Here is a 16,133-nt window from a genome sequence, read left to right on the forward strand (position 1 = left end):
GGACTCACTGTGGAGAGAGCCCAAAAGATGATTGCCCAGGGGAAGACATTTTTTTTCTAAACTCTGGATGCCTTCTCAAATGGCAGTTCTGGTGTGTGTGGGGGCGTGTGGGGGGTGTGTGGGGGTGTGTGGGGGTGTGTTCAATTTGGGCCCAACGCGTTTTTAAAAAATCTGCCTAACTCCGCCTAATCTGCATAACGCCGCCTGATCTGCATAACTCCGCCCATCTGAACACACCCTCCATCCCTTTGGCGCTCCAGAGTGCAACTATTAGTGCAAGTCTGCAAATTGCCCCTTTAAAAAAAAAAAAGACAATCCCCCTACCATGTGGTCTGCTGCTGTTCCAGCAGCAGACTGAAGACGGCGCCATTTTTCTCTGCCTTAGATAAGTCCAGAGCCCATTGTGACACGTGAGAGTTCCGGAGTCAATGGCTGAAGGCCCCATTGTGACAGCAGCAGCAGGTGAAGGTTCCGTGCATAGATTCTATCTACTGCAGGCGGGCAGGCAGCAGCAGCGCACCCAGTTGGTCAAAAGCATTAGAATACTACTCACACAGTACAAGACAAAATAGACAAGACTAGCACATTCAAGATCATCACAGACACCATTTTTCCTTCTTTATTGAAATACATATCATACACCACATAATTAAAAGTCAGTGGTCCACAAGAGGGAGCCAATGTTTTACAAAGGAATTTGTGCATGCGGTCACAAATGTAGTATGTATGGCCGAACTACTCGTAGGATACTTCAATTTAAACACTTCATGCTGACAGACAGCAGGCAGGCAGGCAGGCAGGCAGGCAGGCAGGCAGGCAGGCAGGCAGGCAGGCAGGGGCCTAATTTTGTAGATGGCACAATATATTAGCAACACTGTTACAAAGGCCTCATTCGGGCCTACATCTTAACACACCTGTTGCAACCAGCAAAGATTGCTTGATTGCTTGATTGATTGATTGCATATTGGATGCAATCCAATGCTGAACATGCACAGGTGAAAGCAAGGCACAGGAAATGTTGCAAACGGTCCAGTGAAACTGAGCAAATTGCTACATTTGCCACCTGAAACGTGCTTCTTTGACCCTGAAAAGAATTCTCAGAAAGTGTTAAATGACAACTTGCTGGGCTGATTTCAATTCAATCTGTTTTTGGAAACCGGATCAGAGAAGGGGTGCACTGTTCCCGGAGATACTGCAATAACGGGTCAATGCGTGGAGTGGACAGAGCAAGCTCCATTTCCAGCTCCCTGTTCTAAAAATCCATTTAATATATGGTCCCCAAATAGGGGACGTATCAGATATTAAACTGATAAGAACAGATACTACACTTGATCTTAGCCAAAAGGCCGAGAAGCGATAGCCTGAAATGGTTTGCCACTCCAGACGCCCCATGGCCCACAACCAGGACTCACTGTGGAGAGAGCCCAAAAGATGATTGCCCAGGGGAAGACATTTTTTTTCTAAACTCTGGATGCCTTCTCAAATGGCAGTTCTGGTGTGTGTGGGGGCGTGTGGGGGGTGTGTGGGGGTGTGTGGGGGTGTGTTCAATTTGGGCCCAACGCGTTTTTAAAAAATCTGCCTAACTCCGCCTAATCTGCATAACGCCGCCTGATCTGCATAACTCCGCCCATCTGAACACACCCTCCATCCCTTTGGCGCTCCAGAGTGCAACTATTAGTGCAAGTCTGCAAATTGCCCCTTTAAAAAAAAAAAAGACAATCCCCCTACCATGTGGTCTGCTGCTGTTCCAGCAGCAGACTGAAGACGGCGCCATTTTTCTCTGCCTTAGATAAGTCCAGAGCCCATTGTGACACGTGAGAGTTCCGGAGTCAATGGCTGAAGGCCCCATTGTGACAGCAGCAGCAGGTGAAGGTTCCGTGCATAGATTCTATCTACTGCAGGCGGGCAGGCAGCAGCAGCGCACCCAGTTGGTCAAAAGCATTAGAATACTACTCACACAGTACAAGACAAAATAGACAAGACTAGCACATTCAAGATCATCACAGACACCATTTTTCCTTCTTTATTGAAATACATATCATACACCACATAATTAAAAGTCAGTGGTCCACAAGAGGGAGCCAATGTTTTACAAAGGAATTTGTGCATGCGGTCACAAATGTAGTATGTATGGCCGAACTACTCGTAGGATACTTCAATTTAAACACTTCATGCTGACAGACAGCAGGCAGGCAGGCAGGCAGGCAGGCAGGCAGGCAGGCAGGCAGGCAGGCAGGCAGGGGCCTAATTTTGTAGATGGCACAATATATTAGCAACACTGTTACAAAGGCCTCATTCGGGCCTACATCTTAACACACCTGTTGCAACCAGCAAAGATTGCTTGATTGCTTGATTGATTGATTGCATATTGGATGCAATCCAATGCTGAACATGCACAGGTGAAAGCAAGGCACAGGAAATGTTGCAAACGGTCCAGTGAAACTGAGCAAATTGCTACATTTGCCACCTGAAACGTGCTTCTTTGACCCTGAAAAGAATTCTCAGAAAGTGTTAAATGACAACTTGCTGGGCTGATTTCAATTCAATCTGTTTTTGGAAACCGGATCAGAGAAGGGGTGCACTGTTCCCGGAGATACTGCAATAACGGGTCAATGCGTGGAGTGGACAGAGCAAGCTCCATTTCCAGCTCCCTGTTCTAAAAATCCATTTAATATATGGTCCCCAAATAGGGGACGTATCAGATATTAAACTGATAAGAACAGATACTACACTTGATCTTAGCCAAAAGGCCGAGAAGCGATAGCCTGAAATGGTTTGCCACTCCAGACGCCCCATGGCCCACAACCAGGACTCACTGTGGAGAGAGCCCAAAAGATGATTGCCCAGGGGAAGACATTTTTTTTCTAAACTCTGGATGCCTTCTCAAATGGCAGTTCTGGTGTGTGTGGGGGCGTGTGGGGGGTGTGTGGGGGTGTGTGGGGGTGTGTTCAATTTGGGCCCAACGCGTTTTTAAAAAATCTGCCTAACTCCGCCTAATCTGCATAACGCCGCCTGATCTGCATAACTCCGCCCATCTGAACACACCCTCCATCCCTTTGGCGCTCCAGAGTGCAACTATTAGTGCAAGTCTGCAAATTGCCCCTTTAAAAAAAAAAAAGACAATCCCCCTACCATGTGGTCTGCTGCTGTTCCAGCAGCAGACTGAAGACGGCGCCATTTTTCTCTGCCTTAGATAAGTCCAGAGCCCATTGTGACACGTGAGAGTTCCGGAGTCAATGGCTGAAGGCCCCATTGTGACAGCAGCAGCAGGTGAAGGTTCCGTGCATAGATTCTATCTACTGCAGGCGGGCAGGCAGCAGCAGCGCACCCAGTTGGTCAAAAGCATTAGAATACTACTCACACAGTACAAGACAAAATAGACAAGACTAGCACATTCAAGATCATCACAGACACCATTTTTCCTTCTTTATTGAAATACATATCATACACCACATAATTAAAAGTCAGTGGTCCACAAGAGGGAGCCAATGTTTTACAAAGGAATTTGTGCATGCGGTCACAAATGTAGTATGTATGGCCGAACTACTCGTAGGATACTTCAATTTAAACACTTCATGCTGACAGACAGCAGGCAGGCAGGCAGGCAGGCAGGCAGGCAGGCAGGCAGGCAGGCAGGCAGGCAGGGGCCTAATTTTGTAGATGGCACAATATATTAGCAACACTGTTACAAAGGCCTCATTCGGGCCTACATCTTAACACACCTGTTGCAACCAGCAAAGATTGCTTGATTGCTTGATTGATTGATTGCATATTGGATGCAATCCAATGCTGAACATGCACAGGTGAAAGCAAGGCACAGGAAATGTTGCAAACGGTCCAGTGAAACTGAGCAAATTGCTACATTTGCCACCTGAAACGTGCTTCTTTGACCCTGAAAAGAATTCTCAGAAAGTGTTAAATGACAACTTGCTGGGCTGATTTCAATTCAATCTGTTTTTGGAAACCGGATCAGAGAAGGGGTGCACTGTTCCCGGAGATACTGCAATAACGGGTCAATGCGTGGAGTGGACAGAGCAAGCTCCATTTCCAGCTCCCTGTTCTAAAAATCCATTTAATATATGGTCCCCAAATAGGGGACGTATCAGATATTAAACTGATAAGAACAGATACTACACTTGATCTTAGCCAAAAGGCCGAGAAGCGATAGCCTGAAATGGTTTGCCACTCCAGACGCCCCATGGCCCACAACCAGGACTCACTGTGGAGAGAGCCCAAAAGATGATTGCCCAGGGGAAGACATTTTTTTTCTAAACTCTGGATGCCTTCTCAAATGGCAGTTCTGGTGTGTGTGGGGGCGTGTGGGGGGTGTGTGGGGGTGTGTGGGGGTGTGTTCAATTTGGGCCCAACGCGTTTTTAAAAAATCTGCCTAACTCCGCCTAATCTGCATAACGCCGCCTGATCTGCATAACTCCGCCCATCTGAACACACCCTCCATCCCTTTGGCGCTCCAGAGTGCAACTATTAGTGCAAGTCTGCAAATTGCCCCTTTAAAAAAAAAAAAGACAATCCCCCTACCATGTGGTCTGCTGCTGTTCCAGCAGCAGACTGAAGACGGCGCCATTTTTCTCTGCCTTAGATAAGTCCAGAGCCCATTGTGACACGTGAGAGTTCCGGAGTCAATGGCTGAAGGCCCCATTGTGACAGCAGCAGCAGGTGAAGGTTCCGTGCATAGATTCTATCTACTGCAGGCGGGCAGGCAGCAGCAGCGCACCCAGTTGGTCAAAAGCATTAGAATACTACTCACACAGTACAAGACAAAATAGACAAGACTAGCACATTCAAGATCATCACAGACACCATTTTTCCTTCTTTATTGAAATACATATCATACACCACATAATTAAAAGTCAGTGGTCCACAAGAGGGAGCCAATGTTTTACAAAGGAATTTGTGCATGCGGTCACAAATGTAGTATGTATGGCCGAACTACTCGTAGGATACTTCAATTTAAACACTTCATGCTGACAGACAGCAGGCAGGCAGGCAGGCAGGCAGGCAGGCAGGCAGGCAGGCAGGCAGGCAGGCAGGGGCCTAATTTTGTAGATGGCACAATATATTAGCAACACTGTTACAAAGGCCTCATTCGGGCCTACATCTTAACACACCTGTTGCAACCAGCAAAGATTGCTTGATTGCTTGATTGATTGATTGCATATTGGATGCAATCCAATGCTGAACATGCACAGGTGAAAGCAAGGCACAGGAAATGTTGCAAACGGTCCAGTGAAACTGAGCAAATTGCTACATTTGCCACCTGAAACGTGCTTCTTTGACCCTGAAAAGAATTCTCAGAAAGTGTTAAATGACAACTTGCTGGGCTGATTTCAATTCAATCTGTTTTTGGAAACCGGATCAGAGAAGGGGTGCACTGTTCCCGGAGATACTGCAATAACGGGTCAATGCGTGGAGTGGACAGAGCAAGCTCCATTTCCAGCTCCCTGTTCTAAAAATCCATTTAATATATGGTCCCCAAATAGGGGACGTATCAGATATTAAACTGATAAGAACAGATACTACACTTGATCTTAGCCAAAAGGCCGAGAAGCGATAGCCTGAAATGGTTTGCCACTCCAGACGCCCCATGGCCCACAACCAGGACTCACTGTGGAGAGAGCCCAAAAGATGATTGCCCAGGGGAAGACATTTTTTTTCTAAACTCTGGATGCCTTCTCAAATGGCAGTTCTGGTGTGTGTGGGGGCGTGTGGGGGGTGTGTGGGGGTGTGTGGGGGTGTGTTCAATTTGGGCCCAACGCGTTTTTAAAAAATCTGCCTAACTCCGCCTAATCTGCATAACGCCGCCTGATCTGCATAACTCCGCCCATCTGAACACACCCTCCATCCCTTTGGCGCTCCAGAGTGCAACTATTAGTGCAAGTCTGCAAATTGCCCCTTTAAAAAAAAAAAAGACAATCCCCCTACCATGTGGTCTGCTGCTGTTCCAGCAGCAGACTGAAGACGGCGCCATTTTTCTCTGCCTTAGATAAGTCCAGAGCCCATTGTGACACGTGAGAGTTCCGGAGTCAATGGCTGAAGGCCCCATTGTGACAGCAGCAGCAGGTGAAGGTTCCGTGCATAGATTCTATCTACTGCAGGCGGGCAGGCAGCAGCAGCGCACCCAGTTGGTCAAAAGCATTAGAATACTACTCACACAGTACAAGACAAAATAGACAAGACTAGCACATTCAAGATCATCACAGACACCATTTTTCCTTCTTTATTGAAATACATATCATACACCACATAATTAAAAGTCAGTGGTCCACAAGAGGGAGCCAATGTTTTACAAAGGAATTTGTGCATGCGGTCACAAATGTAGTATGTATGGCCGAACTACTCGTAGGATACTTCAATTTAAACACTTCATGCTGACAGACAGCAGGCAGGCAGGCAGGCAGGCAGGCAGGCAGGCAGGCAGGCAGGCAGGCAGGCAGGGGCCTAATTTTGTAGATGGCACAATATATTAGCAACACTGTTACAAAGGCCTCATTCGGGCCTACATCTTAACACACCTGTTGCAACCAGCAAAGATTGCTTGATTGCTTGATTGATTGATTGCATATTGGATGCAATCCAATGCTGAACATGCACAGGTGAAAGCAAGGCACAGGAAATGTTGCAAACGGTCCAGTGAAACTGAGCAAATTGCTACATTTGCCACCTGAAACGTGCTTCTTTGACCCTGAAAAGAATTCTCAGAAAGTGTTAAATGACAACTTGCTGGGCTGATTTCAATTCAATCTGTTTTTGGAAACCGGATCAGAGAAGGGGTGCACTGTTCCCGGAGATACTGCAATAACGGGTCAATGCGTGGAGTGGACAGAGCAAGCTCCATTTCCAGCTCCCTGTTCTAAAAATCCATTTAATATATGGTCCCCAAATAGGGGACGTATCAGATATTAAACTGATAAGAACAGATACTACACTTGATCTTAGCCAAAAGGCCGAGAAGCGATAGCCTGAAATGGTTTGCCACTCCAGACGCCCCATGGCCCACAACCAGGACTCACTGTGGAGAGAGCCCAAAAGATGATTGCCCAGGGGAAGACATTTTTTTTCTAAACTCTGGATGCCTTCTCAAATGGCAGTTCTGGTGTGTGTGGGGGCGTGTGGGGGGTGTGTGGGGGTGTGTGGGGGTGTGTTCAATTTGGGCCCAACGCGTTTTTAAAAAATCTGCCTAACTCCGCCTAATCTGCATAACGCCGCCTGATCTGCATAACTCCGCCCATCTGAACACACCCTCCATCCCTTTGGCGCTCCAGAGTGCAACTATTAGTGCAAGTCTGCAAATTGCCCCTTTAAAAAAAAAAAAGACAATCCCCCTACCATGTGGTCTGCTGCTGTTCCAGCAGCAGACTGAAGACGGCGCCATTTTTCTCTGCCTTAGATAAGTCCAGAGCCCATTGTGACACGTGAGAGTTCCGGAGTCAATGGCTGAAGGCCCCATTGTGACAGCAGCAGCAGGTGAAGGTTCCGTGCATAGATTCTATCTACTGCAGGCGGGCAGGCAGCAGCAGCGCACCCAGTTGGTCAAAAGCATTAGAATACTACTCACACAGTACAAGACAAAATAGACAAGACTAGCACATTCAAGATCATCACAGACACCATTTTTCCTTCTTTATTGAAATACATATCATACACCACATAATTAAAAGTCAGTGGTCCACAAGAGGGAGCCAATGTTTTACAAAGGAATTTGTGCATGCGGTCACAAATGTAGTATGTATGGCCGAACTACTCGTAGGATACTTCAATTTAAACACTTCATGCTGACAGACAGCAGGCAGGCAGGCAGGCAGGCAGGCAGGCAGGCAGGCAGGCAGGCAGGCAGGCAGGGGCCTAATTTTGTAGATGGCACAATATATTAGCAACACTGTTACAAAGGCCTCATTCGGGCCTACATCTTAACACACCTGTTGCAACCAGCAAAGATTGCTTGATTGCTTGATTGATTGATTGCATATTGGATGCAATCCAATGCTGAACATGCACAGGTGAAAGCAAGGCACAGGAAATGTTGCAAACGGTCCAGTGAAACTGAGCAAATTGCTACATTTGCCACCTGAAACGTGCTTCTTTGACCCTGAAAAGAATTCTCAGAAAGTGTTAAATGACAACTTGCTGGGCTGATTTCAATTCAATCTGTTTTTGGAAACCGGATCAGAGAAGGGGTGCACTGTTCCCGGAGATACTGCAATAACGGGTCAATGCGTGGAGTGGACAGAGCAAGCTCCATTTCCAGCTCCCTGTTCTAAAAATCCATTTAATATATGGTCCCCAAATAGGGGACGTATCAGATATTAAACTGATAAGAACAGATACTACACTTGATCTTAGCCAAAAGGCCGAGAAGCGATAGCCTGAAATGGTTTGCCACTCCAGACGCCCCATGGCCCACAACCAGGACTCACTGTGGAGAGAGCCCAAAAGATGATTGCCCAGGGGAAGACATTTTTTTTCTAAACTCTGGATGCCTTCTCAAATGGCAGTTCTGGTGTGTGTGGGGGCGTGTGGGGGGTGTGTGGGGGTGTGTGGGGGTGTGTTCAATTTGGGCCCAACGCGTTTTTAAAAAATCTGCCTAACTCCGCCTAATCTGCATAACGCCGCCTGATCTGCATAACTCCGCCCATCTGAACACACCCTCCATCCCTTTGGCGCTCCAGAGTGCAACTATTAGTGCAAGTCTGCAAATTGCCCCTTTAAAAAAAAAAAAGACAATCCCCCTACCATGTGGTCTGCTGCTGTTCCAGCAGCAGACTGAAGACGGCGCCATTTTTCTCTGCCTTAGATAAGTCCAGAGCCCATTGTGACACGTGAGAGTTCCGGAGTCAATGGCTGAAGGCCCCATTGTGACAGCAGCAGCAGGTGAAGGTTCCGTGCATAGATTCTATCTACTGCAGGCGGGCAGGCAGCAGCAGCGCACCCAGTTGGTCAAAAGCATTAGAATACTACTCACACAGTACAAGACAAAATAGACAAGACTAGCACATTCAAGATCATCACAGACACCATTTTTCCTTCTTTATTGAAATACATATCATACACCACATAATTAAAAGTCAGTGGTCCACAAGAGGGAGCCAATGTTTTACAAAGGAATTTGTGCATGCGGTCACAAATGTAGTATGTATGGCCGAACTACTCGTAGGATACTTCAATTTAAACACTTCATGCTGACAGACAGCAGGCAGGCAGGCAGGCAGGCAGGCAGGCAGGCAGGCAGGCAGGCAGGCAGGCAGGGGCCTAATTTTGTAGATGGCACAATATATTAGCAACACTGTTACAAAGGCCTCATTCGGGCCTACATCTTAACACACCTGTTGCAACCAGCAAAGATTGCTTGATTGCTTGATTGATTGATTGCATATTGGATGCAATCCAATGCTGAACATGCACAGGTGAAAGCAAGGCACAGGAAATGTTGCAAACGGTCCAGTGAAACTGAGCAAATTGCTACATTTGCCACCTGAAACGTGCTTCTTTGACCCTGAAAAGAATTCTCAGAAAGTGTTAAATGACAACTTGCTGGGCTGATTTCAATTCAATCTGTTTTTGGAAACCGGATCAGAGAAGGGGTGCACTGTTCCCGGAGATACTGCAATAACGGGTCAATGCGTGGAGTGGACAGAGCAAGCTCCATTTCCAGCTCCCTGTTCTAAAAATCCATTTAATATATGGTCCCCAAATAGGGGACGTATCAGATATTAAACTGATAAGAACAGATACTACACTTGATCTTAGCCAAAAGGCCGAGAAGCGATAGCCTGAAATGGTTTGCCACTCCAGACGCCCCATGGCCCACAACCAGGACTCACTGTGGAGAGAGCCCAAAAGATGATTGCCCAGGGGAAGACATTTTTTTTCTAAACTCTGGATGCCTTCTCAAATGGCAGTTCTGGTGTGTGTGGGGGCGTGTGGGGGGTGTGTGGGGGTGTGTGGGGGTGTGTTCAATTTGGGCCCAACGCGTTTTTAAAAAATCTGCCTAACTCCGCCTAATCTGCATAACGCCGCCTGATCTGCATAACTCCGCCCATCTGAACACACCCTCCATCCCTTTGGCGCTCCAGAGTGCAACTATTAGTGCAAGTCTGCAAATTGCCCCTTTAAAAAAAAAAAAGACAATCCCCCTACCATGTGGTCTGCTGCTGTTCCAGCAGCAGACTGAAGACGGCGCCATTTTTCTCTGCCTTAGATAAGTCCAGAGCCCATTGTGACACGTGAGAGTTCCGGAGTCAATGGCTGAAGGCCCCATTGTGACAGCAGCAGCAGGTGAAGGTTCCGTGCATAGATTCTATCTACTGCAGGCGGGCAGGCAGCAGCAGCGCACCCAGTTGGTCAAAAGCATTAGAATACTACTCACACAGTACAAGACAAAATAGACAAGACTAGCACATTCAAGATCATCACAGACACCATTTTTCCTTCTTTATTGAAATACATATCATACACCACATAATTAAAAGTCAGTGGTCCACAAGAGGGAGCCAATGTTTTACAAAGGAATTTGTGCATGCGGTCACAAATGTAGTATGTATGGCCGAACTACTCGTAGGATACTTCAATTTAAACACTTCATGCTGACAGACAGCAGGCAGGCAGGCAGGCAGGCAGGCAGGCAGGCAGGCAGGCAGGCAGGCAGGCAGGGGCCTAATTTTGTAGATGGCACAATATATTAGCAACACTGTTACAAAGGCCTCATTCGGGCCTACATCTTAACACACCTGTTGCAACCAGCAAAGATTGCTTGATTGCTTGATTGATTGATTGCATATTGGATGCAATCCAATGCTGAACATGCACAGGTGAAAGCAAGGCACAGGAAATGTTGCAAACGGTCCAGTGAAACTGAGCAAATTGCTACATTTGCCACCTGAAACGTGCTTCTTTGACCCTGAAAAGAATTCTCAGAAAGTGTTAAATGACAACTTGCTGGGCTGATTTCAATTCAATCTGTTTTTGGAAACCGGATCAGAGAAGGGGTGCACTGTTCCCGGAGATACTGCAATAACGGGTCAATGCGTGGAGTGGACAGAGCAAGCTCCATTTCCAGCTCCCTGTTCTAAAAATCCATTTAATATATGGTCCCCAAATAGGGGACGTATCAGATATTAAACTGATAAGAACAGATACTACACTTGATCTTAGCCAAAAGGCCGAGAAGCGATAGCCTGAAATGGTTTGCCACTCCAGACGCCCCATGGCCCACAACCAGGACTCACTGTGGAGAGAGCCCAAAAGATGATTGCCCAGGGGAAGACATTTTTTTTCTAAACTCTGGATGCCTTCTCAAATGGCAGTTCTGGTGTGTGTGGGGGCGTGTGGGGGGTGTGTGGGGGTGTGTGGGGGTGTGTTCAATTTGGGCCCAACGCGTTTTTAAAAAATCTGCCTAACTCCGCCTAATCTGCATAACGCCGCCTGATCTGCATAACTCCGCCCATCTGAACACACCCTCCATCCCTTTGGCGCTCCAGAGTGCAACTATTAGTGCAAGTCTGCAAATTGCCCCTTTAAAAAAAAAAAAGACAATCCCCCTACCATGTGGTCTGCTGCTGTTCCAGCAGCAGACTGAAGACGGCGCCATTTTTCTCTGCCTTAGATAAGTCCAGAGCCCATTGTGACACGTGAGAGTTCCGGAGTCAATGGCTGAAGGCCCCATTGTGACAGCAGCAGCAGGTGAAGGTTCCGTGCATAGATTCTATCTACTGCAGGCGGGCAGGCAGCAGCAGCGCACCCAGTTGGTCAAAAGCATTAGAATACTACTCACACAGTACAAGACAAAATAGACAAGACTAGCACATTCAAGATCATCACAGACACCATTTTTCCTTCTTTATTGAAATACATATCATACACCACATAATTAAAAGTCAGTGGTCCACAAGAGGGAGCCAATGTTTTACAAAGGAATTTGTGCATGCGGTCACAAATGTAGTATGTATGGCCGAACTACTCGTAGGATACTTCAATTTAAACACTTCATGCTGACAGACAGCAGGCAGGCAGGCAGGCAGGCAGGCAGGCAGGCAGGCAGGCAGGCAGGCAGGCAGGGGCCTAATTTTGTAGATGGCACAATATATTAGCAACACTGTTACAAAGGCCTCATTCGGGCCTACATCTTAACACACCTGTTGCAACCAGCAAAGATTGCTTGATTGCTTGATTGATTGATTGCATATTGGATGCAATCCAATGCTGAACATGCACAGGTGAAAGCAAGGCACAGGAAATGTTGCAAACGGTCCAGTGAAACTGAGCAAATTGCTACATTTGCCACCTGAAACGTGCTTCTTTGACCCTGAAAAGAATTCTCAGAAAGTGTTAAATGACAACTTGCTGGGCTGATTTCAATTCAATCTGTTTTTGGAAACCGGATCAGAGAAGGGGTGCACTGTTCCCGGAGATACTGCAATAACGGGTCAATGCGTGGAGTGGACAGAGCAAGCTCCATTTCCAGCTCCCTGTTCTAAAAATCCATTTAATATATGGTCCCCAAATAGGGGACGTATCAGATATTAAACTGATAAGAACAGATACTACACTTGATCTTAGCCAAAAGGCCGAGAAGCGATAGCCTGAAATGGTTTGCCACTCCAGACGCCCCATGGCCCACAACCAGGACTCACTGTGGAGAGAGCCCAAAAGATGATTGCCCAGGGGAAGACATTTTTTTTCTAAACTCTGGATGCCTTCTCAAATGGCAGTTCTGGTGTGTGTGGGGGCGTGTGGGGGGTGTGTGGGGGTGTGTGGGGGTGTGTTCAATTTGGGCCCAACGCGTTTTTAAAAAATCTGCCTAACTCCGCCTAATCTGCATAACGCCGCCTGATCTGCATAACTCCGCCCATCTGAACACACCCTCCATCCCTTTGGCGCTCCAGAGTGCAACTATTAGTGCAAGTCTGCAAATTGCCCCTTTAAAAAAAAAAAAGACAATCCCCCTACCATGTGGTCTGCTGCTGTTCCAGCAGCAGACTGAAGACGGCGCCATTTTTCTCTGCCTTAGATAAGTCCAGAGCCCATTGTGACACGTGAGAGTTCCGGAGTCAATGGCTGAAGGCCCCATTGTGACAGCAGCAGCAGGTGAAGGTTCCGTGCATAGATTCTATCTACTGCAGGCGGGCAGGCAGCAGCAGCGCACCCAGTTGGTCAAAAGCATTAGAATACTACTCACACAGTACAAGACAAAATAGACAAGACTAGCACATTCAAGATCATCACAGACACCATTTTTCCTTCTTTATTGAAATACATATCATACACCACATAATTAAAAGTCAGTGGTCCACAAGAGGGAGCCAATGTTTTACAAAGGAATTTGTGCATGCGGTCACAAATGTAGTATGTATGGCCGAACTACTCGTAGGATACTTCAATTTAAACACTTCATGCTGACAGACAGCAGGCAGGCAGGCAGGCAGGCAGGCAGGCAGGCAGGCAGGCAGGCAGGCAGGCAGGGGCCTAATTTTGTAGATGGCACAATATATTAGCAACACTGTTACAAAGGCCTCATTCGGGCCTACATCTTAACACACCTGTTGCAACCAGCAAAGATTGCTTGATTGCTTGATTGATTGATTGCATATTGGATGCAATCCAATGCTGAACATGCACAGGTGAAAGCAAGGCACAGGAAATGTTGCAAACGGTCCAGTGAAACTGAGCAAATTGCTACATTTGCCACCTGAAACGTGCTTCTTTGACCCTGAAAAGAATTCTCAGAAAGTGTTAAATGACAACTTGCTGGGCTGATTTCAATTCAATCTGTTTTTGGAAACCGGATCAGAGAAGGGGTGCACTGTTCCCGGAGATACTGCAATAACGGGTCAATGCGTGGAGTGGACAGAGCAAGCTCCATTTCCAGCTCCCTGTTCTAAAAATCCATTTAATATATGGTCCCCAAATAGGGGACGTATCAGATATTAAACTGATAAGAACAGATACTACACTTGATCTTAGCCAAAAGGCCGAGAAGCGATAGCCTGAAATGGTTTGCCACTCCAGACGCCCCATGGCCCACAACCAGGACTCACTGTGGAGAGAGCCCAAAAGATGATTGCCCAGGGGAAGACATTTTTTTTCTAAACTCTGGATGCCTTCTCAAATGGCAGTTCTGGTGTGTGTGGGGGCGTGTGGGGGGTGTGTGGGGGTGTGTGGGGGTGTGTTCAATTTGGGCCCAACGCGTTTTTAAAAAATCTGCCTAACTCCGCCTAATCTGCATAACGCCGCCTGATCTGCATAACTCCGCCCATCTGAACACACCCTCCATCCCTTTGGCGCTCCAGAGTGCAACTATTAGTGCAAGTCTGCAAATTGCCCCTTTAAAAAAAAAAAAGACAATCCCCCTACCATGTGGTCTGCTGCTGTTCCAGCAGCAGACTGAAGACGGCGCCATTTTTCTCTGCCTTAGATAAGTCCAGAGCCCATTGTGACACGTGAGAGTTCCGGAGTCAATGGCTGAAGGCCCCATTGTGACAGCAGCAGCAGGTGAAGGTTCCGTGCATAGATTCTATCTACTGCAGGCGGGCAGGCAGCAGCAGCGCACCCAGTTGGTCAAAAGCATTAGAATACTACTCACACAGTACAAGACAAAATAGACAAGACTAGCACATTCAAGATCATCACAGACACCATTTTTCCTTCTTTATTGAAATACATATCATACACCACATAATTAAAAGTCAGTGGTCCACAAGAGGGAGCCAATGTTTTACAAAGGAATTTGTGCATGCGGTCACAAATGTAGTATGTATGGCCGAACTACTCGTAGGATACTTCAATTTAAACACTTCATGCTGACAGACAGCAGGCAGGCAGGCAGGCAGGCAGGCAGGCAGGCAGGCAGGCAGGCAGGCAGGCAGGGGCCTAATTTTGTAGATGGCACAATATATTAGCAACACTGTTACAAAGGCCTCATTCGGGCCTACATCTTAACACACCTGTTGCAACCAGCAAAGATTGCTTGATTGCTTGATTGATTGATTGCATATTGGATGCAATCCAATGCTGAACATGCACAGGTGAAAGCAAGGCACAGGAAATGTTGCAAACGGTCCAGTGAAACTGAGCAAATTGCTACATTTGCCACCTGAAACGTGCTTCTTTGACCCTGAAAAGAATTCTCAGAAAGTGTTAAATGACAACTTGCTGGGCTGATTTCAATTCAATCTGTTTTTGGAAACCGGATCAGAGAAGGGGTGCACTGTTCCCGGAGATACTGCAATAACGGGTCAATGCGTGGAGTGGACAGAGCAAGCTCCATTTCCAGCTCCCTGTTCTAAAAATCCATTTAATATATGGTCCCCAAATAGGGGACGTATCAGATATTAAACTGATAAGAACAGATACTACACTTGATCTTAGCCAAAAGGCCGAGAAGCGATAGCCTGAAATGGTTTGCCACTCCAGACGCCCCATGGCCCACAACCAGGACTCACTGTGGAGAGAGCCCAAAAGATGATTGCCCAGGGGAAGACATTTTTTTTCTAAACTCTGGATGCCTTCTCAAATGGCAGTTCTGGTGTGTGTGGGGGCGTGTGGGGGGTGTGTGGGGGTGTGTGGGGGTGTGTTCAATTTGGGCCCAACGCGTTTTTAAAAAATCTGCCTAACTCCGCCTAATCTGCATAACGCCGCCTGATCTGCATAACTCCGCCCATCTGAACACACCCTCCATCCCTTTGGCGCTCCAGAGTGCAACTATTAGTGCAAGTCTGCAAATTGCCCCTTTAAAAAAAAAAAAGACAATCCCCCTACCATGTGGTCTGCTGCTGTTCCAGCAGCAGACTGAAGACGGCGCCATTTTTCTCTGCCTTAGATAAGTCCAGAGCCCATTGTGACACGTGAGAGTTCCGGAGTCAATGGCTGAAGGCCCCATTGTGACAGCAGCAGCAGGTGAAGGTTCCGTGCATAGATTCTATCTACTGCAGGCGGGCAGGCAGCAGCAGCGCACCCAGTTGGTCAAAAGCATTAGAATACTACTCACACAGTACAAGACAAAATAGACAAGACTAGCACATTCAAGATCATCACAGACACCATTTTTCCTTCTTTATTGAAATACATATCATACACCACATAATTAAAAGTCAGTGGTCCACAAGAGGGAGCCAATGTTTTAC

General features: G+C 47.1%; 11 non-coding genes across 11 annotated transcripts; all 11 read right to left on the reverse strand.

The window, feature by feature from the left end:
- Nucleotides 1-1,167: 1,167 nt before the first annotated feature.
- Nucleotides 1,168-1,358, reverse strand: LOC138654147 (U2 spliceosomal RNA). The gene has a single exon (XR_011316072.1). It is a non-coding gene; the product is annotated as a U2 spliceosomal RNA (small nuclear RNA).
- Nucleotides 1,359-2,571: 1,213 nt separating this feature from the next.
- On the reverse strand, nucleotides 2,572-2,762 carry LOC138654148 (U2 spliceosomal RNA). The gene has a single exon (XR_011316073.1). It is a non-coding gene; the product is annotated as a U2 spliceosomal RNA (small nuclear RNA).
- Nucleotides 2,763-3,975: 1,213 nt separating this feature from the next.
- LOC138654149 (U2 spliceosomal RNA) lies at nucleotides 3,976-4,166 on the reverse strand. The gene has a single exon (XR_011316074.1). It is a non-coding gene; the product is annotated as a U2 spliceosomal RNA (small nuclear RNA).
- Nucleotides 4,167-5,379: 1,213 nt separating this feature from the next.
- On the reverse strand, nucleotides 5,380-5,570 carry LOC138654150 (U2 spliceosomal RNA). The gene has a single exon (XR_011316075.1). It is a non-coding gene; the product is annotated as a U2 spliceosomal RNA (small nuclear RNA).
- Nucleotides 5,571-6,783: 1,213 nt separating this feature from the next.
- On the reverse strand, nucleotides 6,784-6,974 carry LOC138654151 (U2 spliceosomal RNA). Its single transcript, XR_011316076.1, has one exon. It is a non-coding gene; the product is annotated as a U2 spliceosomal RNA (small nuclear RNA).
- Nucleotides 6,975-8,187: 1,213 nt separating this feature from the next.
- On the reverse strand, nucleotides 8,188-8,378 carry LOC138654152 (U2 spliceosomal RNA). Its single transcript, XR_011316077.1, has one exon. It is a non-coding gene; the product is annotated as a U2 spliceosomal RNA (small nuclear RNA).
- A 1,213-nt stretch (nucleotides 8,379-9,591) lies between these two features.
- LOC138654153 (U2 spliceosomal RNA) lies at nucleotides 9,592-9,782 on the reverse strand. Its single transcript, XR_011316078.1, has one exon. It is a non-coding gene; the product is annotated as a U2 spliceosomal RNA (small nuclear RNA).
- A 1,213-nt stretch (nucleotides 9,783-10,995) lies between these two features.
- LOC138654154 (U2 spliceosomal RNA) lies at nucleotides 10,996-11,186 on the reverse strand. Its single transcript, XR_011316079.1, has one exon. It is a non-coding gene; the product is annotated as a U2 spliceosomal RNA (small nuclear RNA).
- A 1,213-nt stretch (nucleotides 11,187-12,399) lies between these two features.
- On the reverse strand, nucleotides 12,400-12,590 carry LOC138654155 (U2 spliceosomal RNA). Its single transcript, XR_011316080.1, has one exon. It is a non-coding gene; the product is annotated as a U2 spliceosomal RNA (small nuclear RNA).
- A 1,213-nt stretch (nucleotides 12,591-13,803) lies between these two features.
- On the reverse strand, nucleotides 13,804-13,994 carry LOC138654158 (U2 spliceosomal RNA). The gene has a single exon (XR_011316082.1). It is a non-coding gene; the product is annotated as a U2 spliceosomal RNA (small nuclear RNA).
- Nucleotides 13,995-15,207: 1,213 nt separating this feature from the next.
- LOC138654159 (U2 spliceosomal RNA) lies at nucleotides 15,208-15,398 on the reverse strand. The gene has a single exon (XR_011316083.1). It is a non-coding gene; the product is annotated as a U2 spliceosomal RNA (small nuclear RNA).
- Nucleotides 15,399-16,133: the final 735 nt, after the last annotated feature.

Source organism: Ranitomeya imitator, unplaced genomic scaffold (assembly GCF_032444005.1).
Source record: "Ranitomeya imitator isolate aRanImi1 unplaced genomic scaffold, aRanImi1.pri SCAFFOLD_1236, whole genome shotgun sequence".
In the NCBI taxonomy this organism is placed as follows: Eukaryota; Metazoa; Chordata; class Amphibia; order Anura; family Dendrobatidae; genus Ranitomeya; species Ranitomeya imitator.